Genomic DNA, 15905 nt, shown 5'->3' on the forward strand with positions numbered 1-15905 from the left:
AGTTACCACATGTCCTCATAAGTTTGTGTGTGGTTCAAATTTAAGGACTCTCTCTTTTCTATGGCATGGTGGCCAAGTGGTAAGGCGTCGGTCTCGTAAACCGAAGATCACGGGTTCGATCCCCGTTCGTGCCTTTAAGGAAAGTGGACCGAACGGTCTATAGTGTCCATTCACTACTAAAATATCTGCTTCCAATTTTGTCCTTGTACAAGAGACCTCTGTATGTGATCAAGCACTCGTCTGACTCTCAAAGAAGCAGCTGAAATGGCCTGGTGGAAAGGTGCTTACCTTTTAAATGGCAGACAACGGGAACATCTACATCCATTTCTAATGTGACCTCTACCTTTGTTTTGAGTATTTCAATGATCTTTACTGAGTTTACCATCAGGTTTCCATGTGATAGAGTCTGCAGGAGTGAAAACTGGGCTTTGCTAGGTAAGAATTTCTCCATTGCTTCCAGGTAGTTTGCAGATTAAGAGGCTGTATGTCAAAGTCTATGTTATAGGGCCAAGTATTCCTGATGGTGTGGCAGGCCTTCTCACCCCTTCAGGGATTAGTGATACATTAGGCAACTGTAGACTAGTTGATAAATCTTTGGAATCATTCTCTTTGGCTCTACAACCAATTAGTTCCACACGTCAAGGGGATGTAGCTCAGTGGAAGAGCGCATGCTTTGCATGTATGAGGTCCAGGGTTCAATCCCCTGCATCTCCATGAGCATTATCTATAGATATGGTTGGCTATATTTTAACCTTTCGGGTTGAGCTGACATTCAGACGCTGTGCATTTCTCTCACTCTTTTTGTGCCTTAATAGTGTTGCTTGCAGCTTCTCTTATTGATAGACGATGCTCAGTTTCCGTTCGGTTATACATAGGTCACAATGGTGTCGTGATTTTGAGCATGTTCCTGCCATTTCCTCACATTTCCGCTGTCGGAGTTACCACATGTCCTCATAAGTTTGTGTGTGGTTCAAATTTAAGGACTCTCTCTTTTCTATGGCATGGTGGCCAAGTGGTAAGGCGTCGGTCTCGTAAACCGAAGATCACGGGTTCGATCCCCGTTCGTGCCTTTAAGGAAAGTGGACCGAACGGTCTATAGTGTCCATTCACTACTAAAATATCTGCTTCCAATTTTGTCCTTGTACAAGAGACCTCTGTATGTGATCAAGCACTCGTCTGACTCTCAAAGAAGCAGCTGAAATGGCCTGGTGGAAAGGTGCTTACCTTTTAAATGGCAGACAACGGGAACATCTACATCCATTTCTAATGTGACCTCTACCTTTGTTTTGAGTATTTCAATGATCTTTACTGAGTTTACCATCAGGTTTCCATGTGATAGAGTCTGCAGGAGTGAAAACTGGGCTTTGCTAGGTAAGAATTTCTCCATTGCTTCCAGGTAGTTTGCAGATTAAGAGGCTGTATGTCAAAGTCTATGTTATAGGGCCAAGTATTCCTGATGGTGTGGCAGGCCTTCTCACCCCTTCAGGGATTAGTGATACATTAGGCAACTGTAGACTAGTTGATAAATCTTTGGAATCATTCTCTTTGGCTCTACAACCAATTAGTTCCACATGTCAAGGGGATGTAGCTCAGTGGAAGAGCGCATGCTTTGCATGTATGAGGTCCAGGGTTCAATCCCCTGCATCTCCATGAGCATTATCTATAGATATGGTTGGCTATATTTTAACCTTTCGGGTTGAGCTGACATTCAGACGCTGTGCATTTCTCTCACTCTTTTTGTGCCTTAATAGTGTTGCTTGCAGCTTCTCTTATTGATAGACGATGCTCAGTTTCCGTTCGGTTATACATAGGTCACAATGGTGTCGTGATTTTGAGCATGTTCCTGCCATTTCCTCACATTTCCGCTGTCGGAGTTACCACATGTCCTCATAAGTTTGTGTGTGGTTCAAATTTAAGGACTCTCTCTTTTCTATGGCATGGTGGCCAAGTGGTAAGGCGTCGGTCTCGTAAACCGAAGATCACGGGTTCGATCCCCGTTCGTGCCTTTAAGGAAAGTGGACCGAACGGTCTATAGTGTCCATTCACTACTAAAATATCTGCTTCCAATTTTGTCCTTGTACAAGAGACCTCTGTATGTGATCAAGCACTCGTCTGACTCTCAAAGAAGCAGCTGAAATGGCCTGGTGGAAAGGTGCTTACCTTTTAAATGGCAGACAACGGGAACATCTACATCCATTTCTAATGTGACCTCTACCTTTGTTTTGAGTATTTCAATGATCTTTACTGAGTTTACCATCAGGTTTCCATGTGATAGAGTCTGCAGGAGTGAAAACTGGGCTTTGCTAGGTAAGAATTTCTCCATTGCTTCCAGGTAGTTTGCAGATTAAGAGGCTGTATGTCAAAGTCTATGTTATAGGGCCAAGTATTCCTGATGGTGTGGCAGGCCTTCTCACCCCTTCAGGGATTAGTGATACATTAGGCAACTGTAGACTAGTTGATAAATCTTTGGAATCATTCTCTTTGGCTCTACAACCAATTAGTTCCACATGTCAAGGGGATGTAGCTCAGTGGAAGAGCGCATGCTTTGCATGTATGAGGTCCAGGGTTCAATCCCCTGCATCTCCATGAGCATTATCTATAGATATGGTTGGCTATATTTTAACCTTTCGGGTTGAGCTGACATTCAGACGCTGTGCATTTCTCTCACTCTTTTTGTGCCTTAATAGTGTTGCTTGCAGCTTCTCTTATTGATAGACGATGCTCAGTTTCCGTTCGGTTATACATAGGTCACAATGGTGTCGTGATTTTGAGCATGTTCCTGCCATTTCCTCACATTTCCGCTGTCGGAGTTACCACATGTCCTCATAAGTTTGTGTGTGGTTCAAATTTAAGGACTCTCTCTTTTCTATGGCATGGTGGCCAAGTGGTAAGGCGTCGGTCTCGTAAACCGAAGATCACGGGTTCGATCCCCGTTCGTGCCTTTAAGGAAAGTGGACCGAACGGTCTATAGTGTCCATTCACTACTAAAATATCTGCTTCCAATTTTGTCCTTGTACAAGAGACCTCTGTATGTGATCAAGCACTCGTCTGACTCTCAAAGAAGCAGCTGAAATGGCCTGGTGGAAAGGTGCTTACCTTTTAAATGGCAGACAACGGGAACATCTACATCCATTTCTAATGTGACCTCTACCTTTGTTTTGAGTATTTCAATGATCTTTACTGAGTTTACCATCAGGTTTCCATGTGATAGAGTCTGCAGGAGTGAAAACTGGGCTTTGCTAGGTAAGAATTTCTCCATTGCTTCCAGGTAGTTTGCAGATTAAGAGGCTGTATGTCAAAGTCTATGTTATAGGGCCAAGTATTCCTGATGGTGTGGCAGGCCTTCTCACCCCTTCAGGGATTAGTGATACATTAGGCAACTGTAGACTAGTTGATAAATCTTTGGAATCATTCTCTTTGGCTCTACAACCAATTAGTTCCACATGTCAAGGGGATGTAGCTCAGTGGAAGAGCGCATGCTTTGCATGTATGAGGTCCAGGGTTCAATCCCCTGCATCTCCATGAGCATTATCTATAGATATGGTTGGCTATATTTTAACCTTTCGGGTTGAGCTGACATTCAGACGCTGTGCATTTCTCTCACTCTTTTTGTGCCTTAATAGTGTTGCTTGCAGCTTCTCTTATTGATAGACGATGCTCAGTTTCCGTTCGGTTATACATAGGTCACAATGGTGTCGTGATTTTGAGCATGTTCCTGCCATTTCCTCACATTTCCGCTGTCGGAGTTACCACATGTCCTCATAAGTTTGTGTGTGGTTCAAATTTAAGGACTCTCTCTTTTCTATGGCATGGTGGCCAAGTGGTAAGGCGTCGGTCTCGTAAACCGAAGATCACGGGTTCGATCCCCGTTCGTGCCTTTAAGGAAAGTGGACCGAACGGTCTATAGTGTCCATTCACTACTAAAATATCTGCTTCCAATTTTGTCCTTGTACAAGAGACCTCTGTATGTGATCAAGCACTCGTCTGACTCTCAAAGAAGCAGCTGAAATGGCCTGGTGGAAAGGTGCTTACCTTTTAAATGGCAGACAACGGGAACATCTACATCCATTTCTAATGTGACCTCTACCTTTGTTTTGAGTATTTCAATGATCTTTACTGAGTTTACCATCAGGTTTCCATGTGATAGAGTCTGCAGGAGTGAAAACTGGGCTTTGCTAGGTAAGAATTTCTCCATTGCTTCCAGGTAGTTTGCAGATTAAGAGGCTGTATGTCAAAGTCTATGTTATAGGGCCAAGTATTCCTGATGGTGTGGCAGGCCTTCTCACCCCTTCAGGGATTAGTGATACATTAGGCAACTGTAGACTAGTTGATAAATCTTTGGAATCATTCTCTTTGGCTCTACAACCAATTAGTTCCACATGTCAAGGGGATGTAGCTCAGTGGAAGAGCGCATGCTTTGCATGTATGAGGTCCAGGGTTCAATCCCCTGCATCTCCATGAGCATTATCTATAGATATGGTTGGCTATATTTTAACCTTTCGGGTTGAGCTGACATTCAGACGCTGTGCATTTCTCTCACTCTTTTTGTGCCTTAATAGTGTTGCTTGCAGCTTCTCTTATTGATAGACGATGCTCAGTTTCCGTTCGGTTATACATAGGTCACAATGGTGTCGTGATTTTGAGCATGTTCCTGCCATTTCCTCACATTTCCGCTGTCGGAGTTACCACATGTCCTCATAAGTTTGTGTGTGGTTCAAATTTAAGGACTCTCTCTTTTCTATGGCATGGTGGCCAAGTGGTAAGGCGTCGGTCTCGTAAACCGAAGATCACGGGTTCGATCCCCGTTCGTGCCTTTAAGGAAAGTGGACCGAACGGTCTATAGTGTCCATTCACTACTAAAATATCTGCTTCCAATTTTGTCCTTGTACAAGAGACCTCTGTATGTGATCAAGCACTCGTCTGACTCTCAAAGAAGCAGCTGAAATGGCCTGGTGGAAAGGTGCTTACCTTTTAAATGGCAGACAACGGGAACATCTACATCCATTTCTAATGTGACCTCTACCTTTGTTTTGAGTATTTCAATGATCTTTACTGAGTTTACCATCAGGTTTCCATGTGATAGAGTCTGCAGGAGTGAAAACTGGGCTTTGCTAGGTAAGAATTTCTCCATTGCTTCCAGGTAGTTTGCAGATTAAGAGGCTGTATGTCAAAGTCTATGTTATAGGGCCAAGTATTCCTGATGGTGTGGCAGGCCTTCTCACCCCTTCAGGGATTAGTGATACATTAGGCAACTGTAGACTAGTTGATAAATCTTTGGAATCATTCTCTTTGGCTCTACAACCAATTAGTTCCACATGTCAAGGGGATGTAGCTCAGTGGAAGAGCGCATGCTTTGCATGTATGAGGTCCAGGGTTCAATCCCCTGCATCTCCATGAGCATTATCTATAGATATGGTTGGCTATATTTTAACCTTTCGGGTTGAGCTGACATTCAGACGCTGTGCATTTCTCTCACTCTTTTTGTGCCTTAATAGTGTTGCTTGCAGCTTCTCTTATTGATAGACGATGCTCAGTTTCCGTTCGGTTATACATAGGTCACAATGGTGTCGTGATTTTGAGCATGTTCCTGCCATTTCCTCACATTTCCGCTGTCGGAGTTACCACATGTCCTCATAAGTTTGTGTGTGGTTCAAATTTAAGGACTCTCTCTTTTCTATGGCATGGTGGCCAAGTGGTAAGGCGTCGGTCTCGTAAACCGAAGATCACGGGTTCGATCCCCGTTCGTGCCTTTAAGGAAAGTGGACCGAACGGTCTATAGTGTCCATTCACTACTAAAATATCTGCTTCCAATTTTGTCCTTGTACAAGAGACCTCTGTATGTGATCAAGCACTCGTCTGACTCTCAAAGAAGCAGCTGAAATGGCCTGGTGGAAAGGTGCTTACCTTTTAAATGGCAGACAACGGGAACATCTACATCCATTTCTAATGTGACCTCTACCTTTGTTTTGAGTATTTCAATGATCTTTACTGAGTTTACCATCAGGTTTCCATGTGATAGAGTCTGCAGGAGTGAAAACTGGGCTTTGCTAGGTAAGAATTTCTCCATTGCTTCCAGGTAGTTTGCAGATTAAGAGGCTGTATGTCAAAGTCTATGTTATAGGGCCAAGTATTCCTGATGGTGTGGCAGGCCTTCTCACCCCTTCAGGGATTAGTGATACATTAGGCAACTGTAGACTAGTTGATAAATCTTTGGAATCATTCTCTTTGGCTCTACAACCAATTAGTTCCACATGTCAAGGGGATGTAGCTCAGTGGAAGAGCGCATGCTTTGCATGTATGAGGTCCAGGGTTCAATCCCCTGCATCTCCATGAGCATTATCTATAGATATGGTTGGCTATATTTTAACCTTTCGGGTTGAGCTGACATTCAGACGCTGTGCATTTCTCTCACTCTTTTTGTGCCTTAATAGTGTTGCTTGCAGCTTCTCTTATTGATAGACGATGCTCAGTTTCCGTTCGGTTATACATAGGTCACAATGGTGTCGTGATTTTGAGCATGTTCCTGCCATTTCCTCACATTTCCGCTGTCGGAGTTACCACATGTCCTCATAAGTTTGTGTGTGGTTCAAATTTAAGGACTCTCTCTTTTCTATGGCATGGTGGCCAAGTGGTAAGGCGTCGGTCTCGTAAACCGAAGATCACGGGTTCGATCCCCGTTCGTGCCTTTAAGGAAAGTGGACCGAACGGTCTATAGTGTCCATTCACTACTAAAATATCTGCTTCCAATTTTGTCCTTGTACAAGAGACCTCTGTATGTGATCAAGCACTCGTCTGACTCTCAAAGAAGCAGCTGAAATGGCCTGGTGGAAAGGTGCTTACCTTTTAAATGGCAGACAACGGGAACATCTACATCCATTTCTAATGTGACCTCTACCTTTGTTTTGAGTATTTCAATGATCTTTACTGAGTTTACCATCAGGTTTCCATGTGATAGAGTCTGCAGGAGTGAAAACTGGGCTTTGCTAGGTAAGAATTTCTCCATTGCTTCCAGGTAGTTTGCAGATTAAGAGGCTGTATGTCAAAGTCTATGTTATAGGGCCAAGTATTCCTGATGGTGTGGCAGGCCTTCTCACCCCTTCAGGGATTAGTGATACATTAGGCAACTGTAGACTAGTTGATAAATCTTTGGAATCATTCTCTTTGGCTCTACAACCAATTAGTTCCACATGTCAAGGGGATGTAGCTCAGTGGAAGAGCGCATGCTTTGCATGTATGAGGTCCAGGGTTCAATCCCCTGCATCTCCATGAGCATTATCTATAGATATGGTTGGCTATATTTTAACCTTTCGGGTTGAGCTGACATTCAGACGCTGTGCATTTCTCTCACTCTTTTTGTGCCTTAATAGTGTTGCTTGCAGCTTCTCTTATTGATAGACGATGCTCAGTTTCCGTTCGGTTATACATAGGTCACAATGGTGTCGTGATTTTGAGCATGTTCCTGCCATTTCCTCACATTTCCGCTGTCGGAGTTACCACATGTCCTCATAAGTTTGTGTGTGGTTCAAATTTAAGGACTCTCTCTTTTCTATGGCATGGTGGCCAAGTGGTAAGGCGTCGGTCTCGTAAACCGAAGATCACGGGTTCGATCCCCGTTCGTGCCTTTAAGGAAAGTGGACCGAACGGTCTATAGTGTCCATTCACTACTAAAATATCTGCTTCCAATTTTGTCCTTGTACAAGAGACCTCTGTATGTGATCAAGCACTCGTCTGACTCTCAAAGAAGCAGCTGAAATGGCCTGGTGGAAAGGTGCTTACCTTTTAAATGGCAGACAACGGGAACATCTACATCCATTTCTAATGTGACCTCTACCTTTGTTTTGAGTATTTCAATGATCTTTACTGAGTTTACCATCAGGTTTCCATGTGATAGAGTCTGCAGGAGTGAAAACTGGGCTTTGCTAGGTAAGAATTTCTCCATTGCTTCCAGGTAGTTTGCAGATTAAGAGGCTGTATGTCAAAGTCTATGTTATAGGGCCAAGTATTCCTGATGGTGTGGCAGGCCTTCTCACCCCTTCAGGGATTAGTGATACATTAGGCAACTGTAGACTAGTTGATAAATCTTTGGAATCATTCTCTTTGGCTCTACAACCAATTAGTTCCACATGTCAAGGGGATGTAGCTCAGTGGAAGAGCGCATGCTTTGCATGTATGAGGTCCAGGGTTCAATCCCCTGCATCTCCATGAGCATTATCTATAGATATGGTTGGCTATATTTTAACCTTTCGGGTTGAGCTGACATTCAGACGCTGTGCATTTCTCTCACTCTTTTTGTGCCTTAATAGTGTTGCTTGCAGCTTCTCTTATTGATAGACGATGCTCAGTTTCCGTTCGGTTATACATAGGTCACAATGGTGTCGTGATTTTGAGCATGTTCCTGCCATTTCCTCACATTTCCGCTGTCGGAGTTACCACATGTCCTCATAAGTTTGTGTGTGGTTCAAATTTAAGGACTCTCTCTTTTCTATGGCATGGTGGCCAAGTGGTAAGGCGTCGGTCTCGTAAACCGAAGATCACGGGTTCGATCCCCGTTCGTGCCTTTAAGGAAAGTGGACCGAACGGTCTATAGTGTCCATTCACTACTAAAATATCTGCTTCCAATTTTGTCCTTGTACAAGAGACCTCTGTATGTGATCAAGCACTCGTCTGACTCTCAAAGAAGCAGCTGAAATGGCCTGGCGGAAAGGTGCTTACCTTTTAAATGGCAGACAACGGGAACATCTACATCCATTTCTAATGTGACCTCTACCTTTGTTTTGAGTATTTCAATGATCTTTACTGAGTTTACCATCAGGTTTCCATGTGATAGAGTCTGCAGGAGTGAAAACTGGGCTTTGCTAGGTAAGAATTTCTCCATTGCTTCCAGGTAGTTTGCAGATTAAGAGGCTGTATGTCAAAGTCTATGTTATAGGGCCAAGTATTCCTGATGGTGTGGCAGGCCTTCTCACCCCTTCAGGGATTAGTGATACATTAGGCAACTGTAGACTAGTTGATAAACCTTTGGAATCATTCTCTTTGGCTCTACAACCAATTCATTCCACATGTCAAGGGGATGTAGCTCAGTGGAAGAGCGCATGCTTTGCATGTATGAGGTCCAGGGTTCAATCCCCTGCATCTCCATGAGCATTGTCTATAGATATTGTTGGCTATATTTTAACCTTTCGGGTTGAGCTGACATTCAGACGCTGTGCATTTCTCTTACCCTTTTCGTGCCTTAATAGTGTTGCTTGCAGCTTCTCTTATTGATAGACGATGCTCAGTTTCCGTTCGGTTATACATAGGTCACAATGGTGTCGTGATTTTGAGCATGTTCCTGCCATTTCCTCACATTTCCGCTGTCGGAGTTACCACATGTCCTCATAAGTTTGTGTGTGGTTCAAATTTAAGGACTCTCTCTTTTCTATGGCATGGTGGCCAAGTGGTAAGGCGTCGGTCTCGTAAACCGAAGATCACGGGTTCGATCCCCGTTCGTGCCTTTAAGGAAAGTGGACCGAACGGTCTATAGTGTCCATTCACTACTAAAATATCTGCTTCCAATTTTGTCCTTGTACAAGAGACCTCTGTATGTGATCAAGCACTCGTCTGACTCTCAAAGAAGCAGCTGAAATGGCCTGGTGGAAAGGTGCTTACCTTTTAAATGGCAGACAACGGGAACATCTACATCCATTTCTAATGTGACCTCTACCTTTGTTTTGAGTATTTCAATGATCTTTACTGAGTTTACCATCAGGTTTCCATGTGATAGAGTCTGCAGGAGTGAAAACTGGGCTTTGCTAGGTAAGAATTTCTCCATTGCTTCCAGGTAGTTTGCAGATTAAGAGGCTGTATGTCAAAGTCTATGTTATAGGGCCAAGTATTCCTGATGGTGTGGCAGGCCTTCTCACCCCTTCAGGGATTAGTGATACATTAGGCAACTGTAGACTAGTTGATAAATCTTTGGAATCATTCTCTTTGGCTCTACAACCAATTAGTTCCACATGTCAAGGGGATGTAGCTCAGTGGAAGAGCGCATGCTTTGCATGTATGAGGTCCAGGGTTCAATCCCCTGCATCTCCATGAGCATTATCTATAGATATGGTTGGCTATATTTTAACCTTTCGGGTTGAGCTGACATTCAGACGCTGTGCATTTCTCTCACTCTTTTTGTGCCTTAATAGTGTTGCTTGCAGCTTCTCTTATTGATAGACGATGCTCAGTTTCCGTTCGGTTATACATAGGTCACAATGGTGTCGTGATTTTGAGCATGTTCCTGCCATTTCCTCACATTTCCGCTGTCGGAGTTACCACATGTCCTCATAAGTTTGTGTGTGGTTCAAATTTAAGGACTCTCTCTTTTCTATGGCATGGTGGCCAAGTGGTAAGGCGTCGGTCTCGTAAACCGAAGATCACGGGTTCGATCCCCGTTCGTGCCTTTAAGGAAAGTGGACCGAACGGTCTATAGTGTCCATTCACTACTAAAATATCTGCTTCCAATTTTGTCCTTGTACAAGAGACCTCTGTATGTGATCAAGCACTCGTCTGACTCTCAAAGAAGCAGCTGAAATGGCCTGGTGGAAAGGTGCTTACCTTTTAAATGGCAGACAACGGGAACATCTACATCCATTTCTAATGTGACCTCTACCTTTGTTTTGAGTATTTCAATGATCTTTACTGAGTTTACCATCAGGTTTCCATGTGATAGAGTCTGCAGGAGTGAAAACTGGGCTTTGCTAGGTAAGAATTTCTCCATTGCTTCCAGGTAGTTTGCAGATTAAGAGGCTGTATGTCAAAGTCTATGTTATAGGGCCAAGTATTCCTGATGGTGTGGCAGGCCTTCTCACCCCTTCAGGGATTAGTGATACATTAGGCAACTGTAGACTAGTTGATAAATCTTTGGAATCATTCTCTTTGGCTCTACAACCAATTAGTTCCACATGTCAAGGGGATGTAGCTCAGTGGAAGAGCGCATGCTTTGCATGTATGAGGTCCAGGGTTCAATCCCCTGCATCTCCATGAGCATTATCTATAGATATGGTTGGCTATATTTTAACCTTTCGGGTTGAGCTGACATTCAGACGCTGTGCATTTCTCTCACTCTTTTTGTGCCTTAATAGTGTTGCTTGCAGCTTCTCTTATTGATAGACGATGCTCAGTTTCCGTTCGGTTATACATAGGTCACAATGGTGTCGTGATTTTGAGCATGTTCCTGCCATTTCCTCACATTTCCGCTGTCGGAGTTACCACATGTCCTCATAAGTTTGTGTGTGGTTCAAATTTAAGGACTCTCTCTTTTCTATGGCATGGTGGCCAAGTGGTAAGGCGTCGGTCTCGTAAACCGAAGATCACGGGTTCGATCCCCGTTCGTGCCTTTAAGGAAAGTGGACCGAACGGTCTATAGTGTCCATTCACTACTAAAATATCTGCTTCCAATTTTGTCCTTGTACAAGAGACCTCTGTATGTGATCAAGCACTCGTCTGACTCTCAAAGAAGCAGCTGAAATGGCCTGGTGGAAAGGTGCTTACCTTTTAAATGGCAGACAACGGGAACATCTACATCCATTTCTAATGTGACCTCTACCTTTGTTTTGAGTATTTCAATGATCTTTACTGAGTTTACCATCAGGTTTCCATGTGATAGAGTCTGCAGGAGTGAAAACTGGGCTTTGCTAGGTAAGAATTTCTCCATTGCTTCCAGGTAGTTTGCAGATTAAGAGGCTGTATGTCAAAGTCTATGTTATAGGGCCAAGTATTCCTGATGGTGTGGCAGGCCTTCTCACCCCTTCAGGGATTAGTGATACATTAGGCAACTGTAGACTAGTTGATAAATCTTTGGAATCATTCTCTTTGGCTCTACAACCAATTAGTTCCACACGTCAAGGGGATGTAGCTCAGTGGAAGAGCGCATGCTTTGCATGTATGAGGTCCAGGGTTCAATCCCCTGCATCTCCATGAGCATTATCTATAGATATGGTTGGCTATATTTTAACCTTTCGGGTTGAGCTGACATTCAGACGCTGTGCATTTCTCTCACTCTTTTTGTGCCTTAATAGTGTTGCTTGCAGCTTCTCTTATTGATAGACGATGCTCAGTTTCCGTTCGGTTATACATAGGTCACAATGGTGTCGTGATTTTGAGCATGTTCCTGCCATTTCCTCACATTTCCGCTGTCGGAGTTACCACATGTCCTCATAAGTTTGTGTGTGGTTCAAATTTAAGGACTCTCTCTTTTCTATGGCATGGTGGCCAAGTGGTAAGGCGTCGGTCTCGTAAACCGAAGATCACGGGTTCGATCCCCGTTCGTGCCTTTAAGGAAAGTGGACCGAACGGTCTATAGTGTCCATTCACTACTAAAATATCTGCTTCCAATTTTGTCCTTGTACAAGAGACCTCTGTATGTGATCAAGCACTCGTCTGACTCTCAAAGAAGCAGCTGAAATGGCCTGGTGGAAAGGTGCTTACCTTTTAAATGGCAGACAACGGGAACATCTACATCCATTTCTAATGTGACCTCTACCTTTGTTTTGAGTATTTCAATGATCTTTACTGAGTTTACCATCAGGTTTCCATGTGATAGAGTCTGCAGGAGTGAAAACTGGGCTTTGCTAGGTAAGAATTTCTCCATTGCTTCCAGGTAGTTTGCAGATTAAGAGGCTGTATGTCAAAGTCTATGTTATAGGGCCAAGTATTCCTGATGGTGTGGCAGGCCTTCTCACCCCTTCAGGGATTAGTGATACATTAGGCAACTGTAGACTAGTTGATAAATCTTTGGAATCATTCTCTTTGGCTCTACAACCAATTAGTTCCACACGTCAAGGGGATGTAGCTCAGTGGAAGAGCGCATGCTTTGCATGTATGAGGTCCAGGGTTCAATCCCCTGCATCTCCATGAGCATTATCTATAGATATGGTTGGCTATATTTTAACCTTTCGGGTTGAGCTGACATTCAGACGCTGTGCATTTCTCTCACTCTTTTTGTGCCTTAATAGTGTTGCTTGCAGCTTCTCTTATTGATAGACGATGCTCAGTTTCCGTTCGGTTATACATAGGTCACAATGGTGTCGTGATTTTGAGCATGTTCCTGCCATTTCCTCACATTTCCGCTGTCGGAGTTACCACATGTCCTCATAAGTTAGTGTGTGGTTCAAATTTAAGGACTCTCTCTTTTCTATGGCATGGTGGCCAAGTGGTAAGGCGTCGGTCTCGTAAACCGAAGATCACGGGTTCGATCCCCGTTCGTGCCTTTAAGGAAAGTGGACCGAACGGTCTATAGTGTCCATTCACTACTAAAATATCTGCTTCCAATTTTGTCCTTGTACAAGAGACCTCTGTATGTGATCAAGCACTCGTCTGACTCTCAAAGAAGCAGCTGAAATGGCCTGGTGGAAAGGTGCTTACCTTTTAAATGGCAGACAACGGGAACATCTACATCCATTTCTAATGTGACCTCTACCTTTGTTTTGAGTATTTCAATGATCTTTACTGAGTTTACCATCAGGTTTCCATGTGATAGAGTCTGCAGGAGTGAAAACTGGGCTTTGCTAGGTAAGAATTTCTCCATTGCTTCCAGGTAGTTTGCAGATTAAGAGGCTGTATGTCAAAGTCTATGTTATAGGGCCAAGTATTCCTGATGGTGTGGCAGGCCTTCTCACCCCTTCAGGGATTAGTGATACATTAGGCAACTGTAGACTAGTTGATAAATCTTTGGAATCATTCTCTTTGGCTCTACAACCAATTAGTTCCACATGTCAAGGGGATGTAGCTCAGTGGAAGAGCGCATGCTTTGCATGTATGAGGTCCAGGGTTCAATCCCCTGCATCTCCATGAGCATTATCTATAGATATGGTTGGCTATATTTTAACCTTTCGGGTTGAGCTGACATTCAGACGCTGTGCATTTCTCTCACTCTTTTTGTGCCTTAATAGTGTTGCTTGCAGCTTCTCTTATTGATAGACGATGCTCAGTTTCCGTTCGGTTATACATAGGTCACAATGGTGTCGTGATTTTGAGCATGTTCCTGCCATTTCCTCACATTTCCGCTGTCGGAGTTACCACATGTCCTCATAAGTTTGTGTGTGGTTCAAATTTAAGGACTCTCTCTTTTCTATGGCATGGTGGCCAAGTGGTAAGGCGTCGGTCTCGTAAACCGAAGATCACGGGTTCGATCCCCGTTCGTGCCTTTAAGGAAAGTGGACCGAACGGTCTATAGTGTCCATTCACTACTAAAATATCTGCTTCCAATTTTGTCCTTGTACAAGAGACCTCTGTATGTGATCAAGCACTCGTCTGACTCTCAAAGAAGCAGCTGAAATGGCCTGGTGGAAAGGTGCTTACCTTTTAAATGGCAGACAACGGGAACATCTACATCCATTTCTAATGTGACCTCTACCTTTGTTTTGAGTATTTCAATGATCTTTACTGAGTTTACCATCAGGTTTCCATGTGATAGAGTCTGCAGGAGTGAAAACTGGGCTTTGCTAGGTAAGAATTTCTCCATTGCTTCCAGGTAGTTTGCAGATTAAGAGGCTGTATGTCAAAGTCTATGTTATAGGGCCAAGTATTCCTGATGGTGTGGCAGGCCTTCTCACCCCTTCAGGGATTAGTGATACATTAGGCAACTGTAGACTAGTTGATAAATCTTTGGAATCATTCTCTTTGGCTCTACAACCAATTAGTTCCACATGTCAAGGGGATGTAGCTCAGTGGAAGAGCGCATGCTTTGCATGTATGAGGTCCAGGGTTCAATCCCCTGCATCTCCATGAGCATTATCTATAGATATGGTTGGCTATATTTTAACCTTTCGGGTTGAGCTGACATTCAGACGCTGTGCATTTCTCTCACTCTTTTTGTGCCTTAATAGTGTTGCTTGCAGCTTCTCTTATTGATAGACGATGCTCAGTTTCCGTTCGGTTATACATAGGTCACAATGGTGTCGTGATTTTGAGCATGTTCCTGCCATTTCCTCACATTTCCGCTGTCGGAGTTACCACATGTCCTCATAAGTTTGTGTGTGGTTCAAATTTAAGGACTCTCTCTTTTCTATGGCATGGTGGCCAAGTGGTAAGGCGTCGGTCTCGTAAACCGAAGATCACGGGTTCGATCCCCGTTCGTGCCTTTAAGGAAAGTGGACCGAACGGTCTATAGTGTCCATTCACTACTAAAATATCTGCTTCCAATTTTGTCCTTGTACAAGAGACCTCTGTATGTGATCAAGCACTCGTCTGACTCTCAAAGAAGCAGCTGAAATGGCCTGGTGGAAAGGTGCTTACCTTTTAAATGGCAGACAACGGGAACATCTACATCCATTTCTAATGTGACCTCTACCTTTGTTTTGAGTATTTCAATGATCTTTACTGAGTTTACCATCAGGTTTCCATGTGATAGAGTCTGCAGGAGTGAAAACTGGGCTTTGCTAGGTAAGAATTTATCCATTGCTTCCAGGTAGTTTGCAGATTAAGAGGCTGTATGTCAAAGTCTATGTTATAGGGCCAAGTATTCCTGATGGTGTGGCAGGCCTTCTCACCCCTTCAGGGATTAGTGATACATTAGGCAACTGTAGACTAGTTGATAAATCTTTGGAATCATTCTCTTTGGCTCTACAACCAATTAGTTCCACACGTCAAGGGGATGTAGCTCAGTGGAAGAGCGCATGCTTTGCATGTATGAGGTCCAGGGTTCAATCCCCTGCATCTCCATGAGCATTATCTATAGATATGGTTGGCTATATTTTAACCTTTCGGGTTGAGCTGACATTCAGACGCTGTGCATTTCTCTCACTCTTTTTGTGCCTTAATAGTGTTGCTTGCAGCTTCTCTTATTGATAGACGATGCTCAGTTTCCGTTCGGTTATACATAGGTCACAATGGTGTCGTGATTTTGAGCATGTTCCTGCCATTTCCTCACATTTCCG

General features: G+C 43.6%; 1 protein-coding gene and 34 non-coding genes across 35 annotated transcripts in view; 34 read left to right on the plus strand and 1 right to left on the minus strand.

The window, feature by feature from the left end:
- Positions 1-15905, minus strand: part of LOC143512591 (ninjurin-1) — a 300728-nt gene that overhangs the window by 150091 nt on the left and 134732 nt on the right. The gene's annotated exons all lie outside the window — the stretch shown is intronic.
- trnat-cgu (transfer RNA threonine (anticodon CGU)) lies at positions 63-134 on the plus strand. The gene has a single exon. It is a non-coding gene; the product is annotated as a tRNA-Thr (tRNA).
- Positions 643-714, plus strand: trnaa-ugc (transfer RNA alanine (anticodon UGC)). Its single transcript has one exon. It is a non-coding gene; the product is annotated as a tRNA-Ala (tRNA).
- On the plus strand, positions 999-1070 carry trnat-cgu (transfer RNA threonine (anticodon CGU)). Its single transcript has one exon. It is a non-coding gene; the product is annotated as a tRNA-Thr (tRNA).
- On the plus strand, positions 1579-1650 carry trnaa-ugc (transfer RNA alanine (anticodon UGC)). The gene has a single exon. It is a non-coding gene; the product is annotated as a tRNA-Ala (tRNA).
- Positions 1935-2006, plus strand: trnat-cgu (transfer RNA threonine (anticodon CGU)). The gene has a single exon. It is a non-coding gene; the product is annotated as a tRNA-Thr (tRNA).
- trnaa-ugc (transfer RNA alanine (anticodon UGC)) lies at positions 2515-2586 on the plus strand. The gene has a single exon. It is a non-coding gene; the product is annotated as a tRNA-Ala (tRNA).
- Positions 2871-2942, plus strand: trnat-cgu (transfer RNA threonine (anticodon CGU)). Its single transcript has one exon. It is a non-coding gene; the product is annotated as a tRNA-Thr (tRNA).
- trnaa-ugc (transfer RNA alanine (anticodon UGC)) lies at positions 3451-3522 on the plus strand. The gene has a single exon. It is a non-coding gene; the product is annotated as a tRNA-Ala (tRNA).
- trnat-cgu (transfer RNA threonine (anticodon CGU)) lies at positions 3807-3878 on the plus strand. The gene has a single exon. It is a non-coding gene; the product is annotated as a tRNA-Thr (tRNA).
- trnaa-ugc (transfer RNA alanine (anticodon UGC)) lies at positions 4387-4458 on the plus strand. Its single transcript has one exon. It is a non-coding gene; the product is annotated as a tRNA-Ala (tRNA).
- On the plus strand, positions 4743-4814 carry trnat-cgu (transfer RNA threonine (anticodon CGU)). Its single transcript has one exon. It is a non-coding gene; the product is annotated as a tRNA-Thr (tRNA).
- On the plus strand, positions 5323-5394 carry trnaa-ugc (transfer RNA alanine (anticodon UGC)). Its single transcript has one exon. It is a non-coding gene; the product is annotated as a tRNA-Ala (tRNA).
- On the plus strand, positions 5679-5750 carry trnat-cgu (transfer RNA threonine (anticodon CGU)). The gene has a single exon. It is a non-coding gene; the product is annotated as a tRNA-Thr (tRNA).
- trnaa-ugc (transfer RNA alanine (anticodon UGC)) lies at positions 6259-6330 on the plus strand. The gene has a single exon. It is a non-coding gene; the product is annotated as a tRNA-Ala (tRNA).
- trnat-cgu (transfer RNA threonine (anticodon CGU)) lies at positions 6615-6686 on the plus strand. The gene has a single exon. It is a non-coding gene; the product is annotated as a tRNA-Thr (tRNA).
- Positions 7195-7266, plus strand: trnaa-ugc (transfer RNA alanine (anticodon UGC)). Its single transcript has one exon. It is a non-coding gene; the product is annotated as a tRNA-Ala (tRNA).
- On the plus strand, positions 7551-7622 carry trnat-cgu (transfer RNA threonine (anticodon CGU)). The gene has a single exon. It is a non-coding gene; the product is annotated as a tRNA-Thr (tRNA).
- Positions 8131-8202, plus strand: trnaa-ugc (transfer RNA alanine (anticodon UGC)). Its single transcript has one exon. It is a non-coding gene; the product is annotated as a tRNA-Ala (tRNA).
- Positions 8487-8558, plus strand: trnat-cgu (transfer RNA threonine (anticodon CGU)). Its single transcript has one exon. It is a non-coding gene; the product is annotated as a tRNA-Thr (tRNA).
- trnaa-ugc (transfer RNA alanine (anticodon UGC)) lies at positions 9067-9138 on the plus strand. The gene has a single exon. It is a non-coding gene; the product is annotated as a tRNA-Ala (tRNA).
- On the plus strand, positions 9423-9494 carry trnat-cgu (transfer RNA threonine (anticodon CGU)). Its single transcript has one exon. It is a non-coding gene; the product is annotated as a tRNA-Thr (tRNA).
- On the plus strand, positions 10003-10074 carry trnaa-ugc (transfer RNA alanine (anticodon UGC)). The gene has a single exon. It is a non-coding gene; the product is annotated as a tRNA-Ala (tRNA).
- Positions 10359-10430, plus strand: trnat-cgu (transfer RNA threonine (anticodon CGU)). The gene has a single exon. It is a non-coding gene; the product is annotated as a tRNA-Thr (tRNA).
- On the plus strand, positions 10939-11010 carry trnaa-ugc (transfer RNA alanine (anticodon UGC)). Its single transcript has one exon. It is a non-coding gene; the product is annotated as a tRNA-Ala (tRNA).
- On the plus strand, positions 11295-11366 carry trnat-cgu (transfer RNA threonine (anticodon CGU)). The gene has a single exon. It is a non-coding gene; the product is annotated as a tRNA-Thr (tRNA).
- On the plus strand, positions 11875-11946 carry trnaa-ugc (transfer RNA alanine (anticodon UGC)). Its single transcript has one exon. It is a non-coding gene; the product is annotated as a tRNA-Ala (tRNA).
- trnat-cgu (transfer RNA threonine (anticodon CGU)) lies at positions 12231-12302 on the plus strand. Its single transcript has one exon. It is a non-coding gene; the product is annotated as a tRNA-Thr (tRNA).
- On the plus strand, positions 12811-12882 carry trnaa-ugc (transfer RNA alanine (anticodon UGC)). Its single transcript has one exon. It is a non-coding gene; the product is annotated as a tRNA-Ala (tRNA).
- trnat-cgu (transfer RNA threonine (anticodon CGU)) lies at positions 13167-13238 on the plus strand. Its single transcript has one exon. It is a non-coding gene; the product is annotated as a tRNA-Thr (tRNA).
- Positions 13747-13818, plus strand: trnaa-ugc (transfer RNA alanine (anticodon UGC)). The gene has a single exon. It is a non-coding gene; the product is annotated as a tRNA-Ala (tRNA).
- trnat-cgu (transfer RNA threonine (anticodon CGU)) lies at positions 14103-14174 on the plus strand. Its single transcript has one exon. It is a non-coding gene; the product is annotated as a tRNA-Thr (tRNA).
- trnaa-ugc (transfer RNA alanine (anticodon UGC)) lies at positions 14683-14754 on the plus strand. Its single transcript has one exon. It is a non-coding gene; the product is annotated as a tRNA-Ala (tRNA).
- On the plus strand, positions 15039-15110 carry trnat-cgu (transfer RNA threonine (anticodon CGU)). The gene has a single exon. It is a non-coding gene; the product is annotated as a tRNA-Thr (tRNA).
- On the plus strand, positions 15619-15690 carry trnaa-ugc (transfer RNA alanine (anticodon UGC)). The gene has a single exon. It is a non-coding gene; the product is annotated as a tRNA-Ala (tRNA).

Source organism: Brachyhypopomus gauderio, chromosome 4 (assembly GCF_052324685.1).
Source record: "Brachyhypopomus gauderio isolate BG-103 chromosome 4, BGAUD_0.2, whole genome shotgun sequence".
NCBI classification, from domain to species: Eukaryota; Metazoa; Chordata; class Actinopteri; order Gymnotiformes; family Hypopomidae; genus Brachyhypopomus; species Brachyhypopomus gauderio.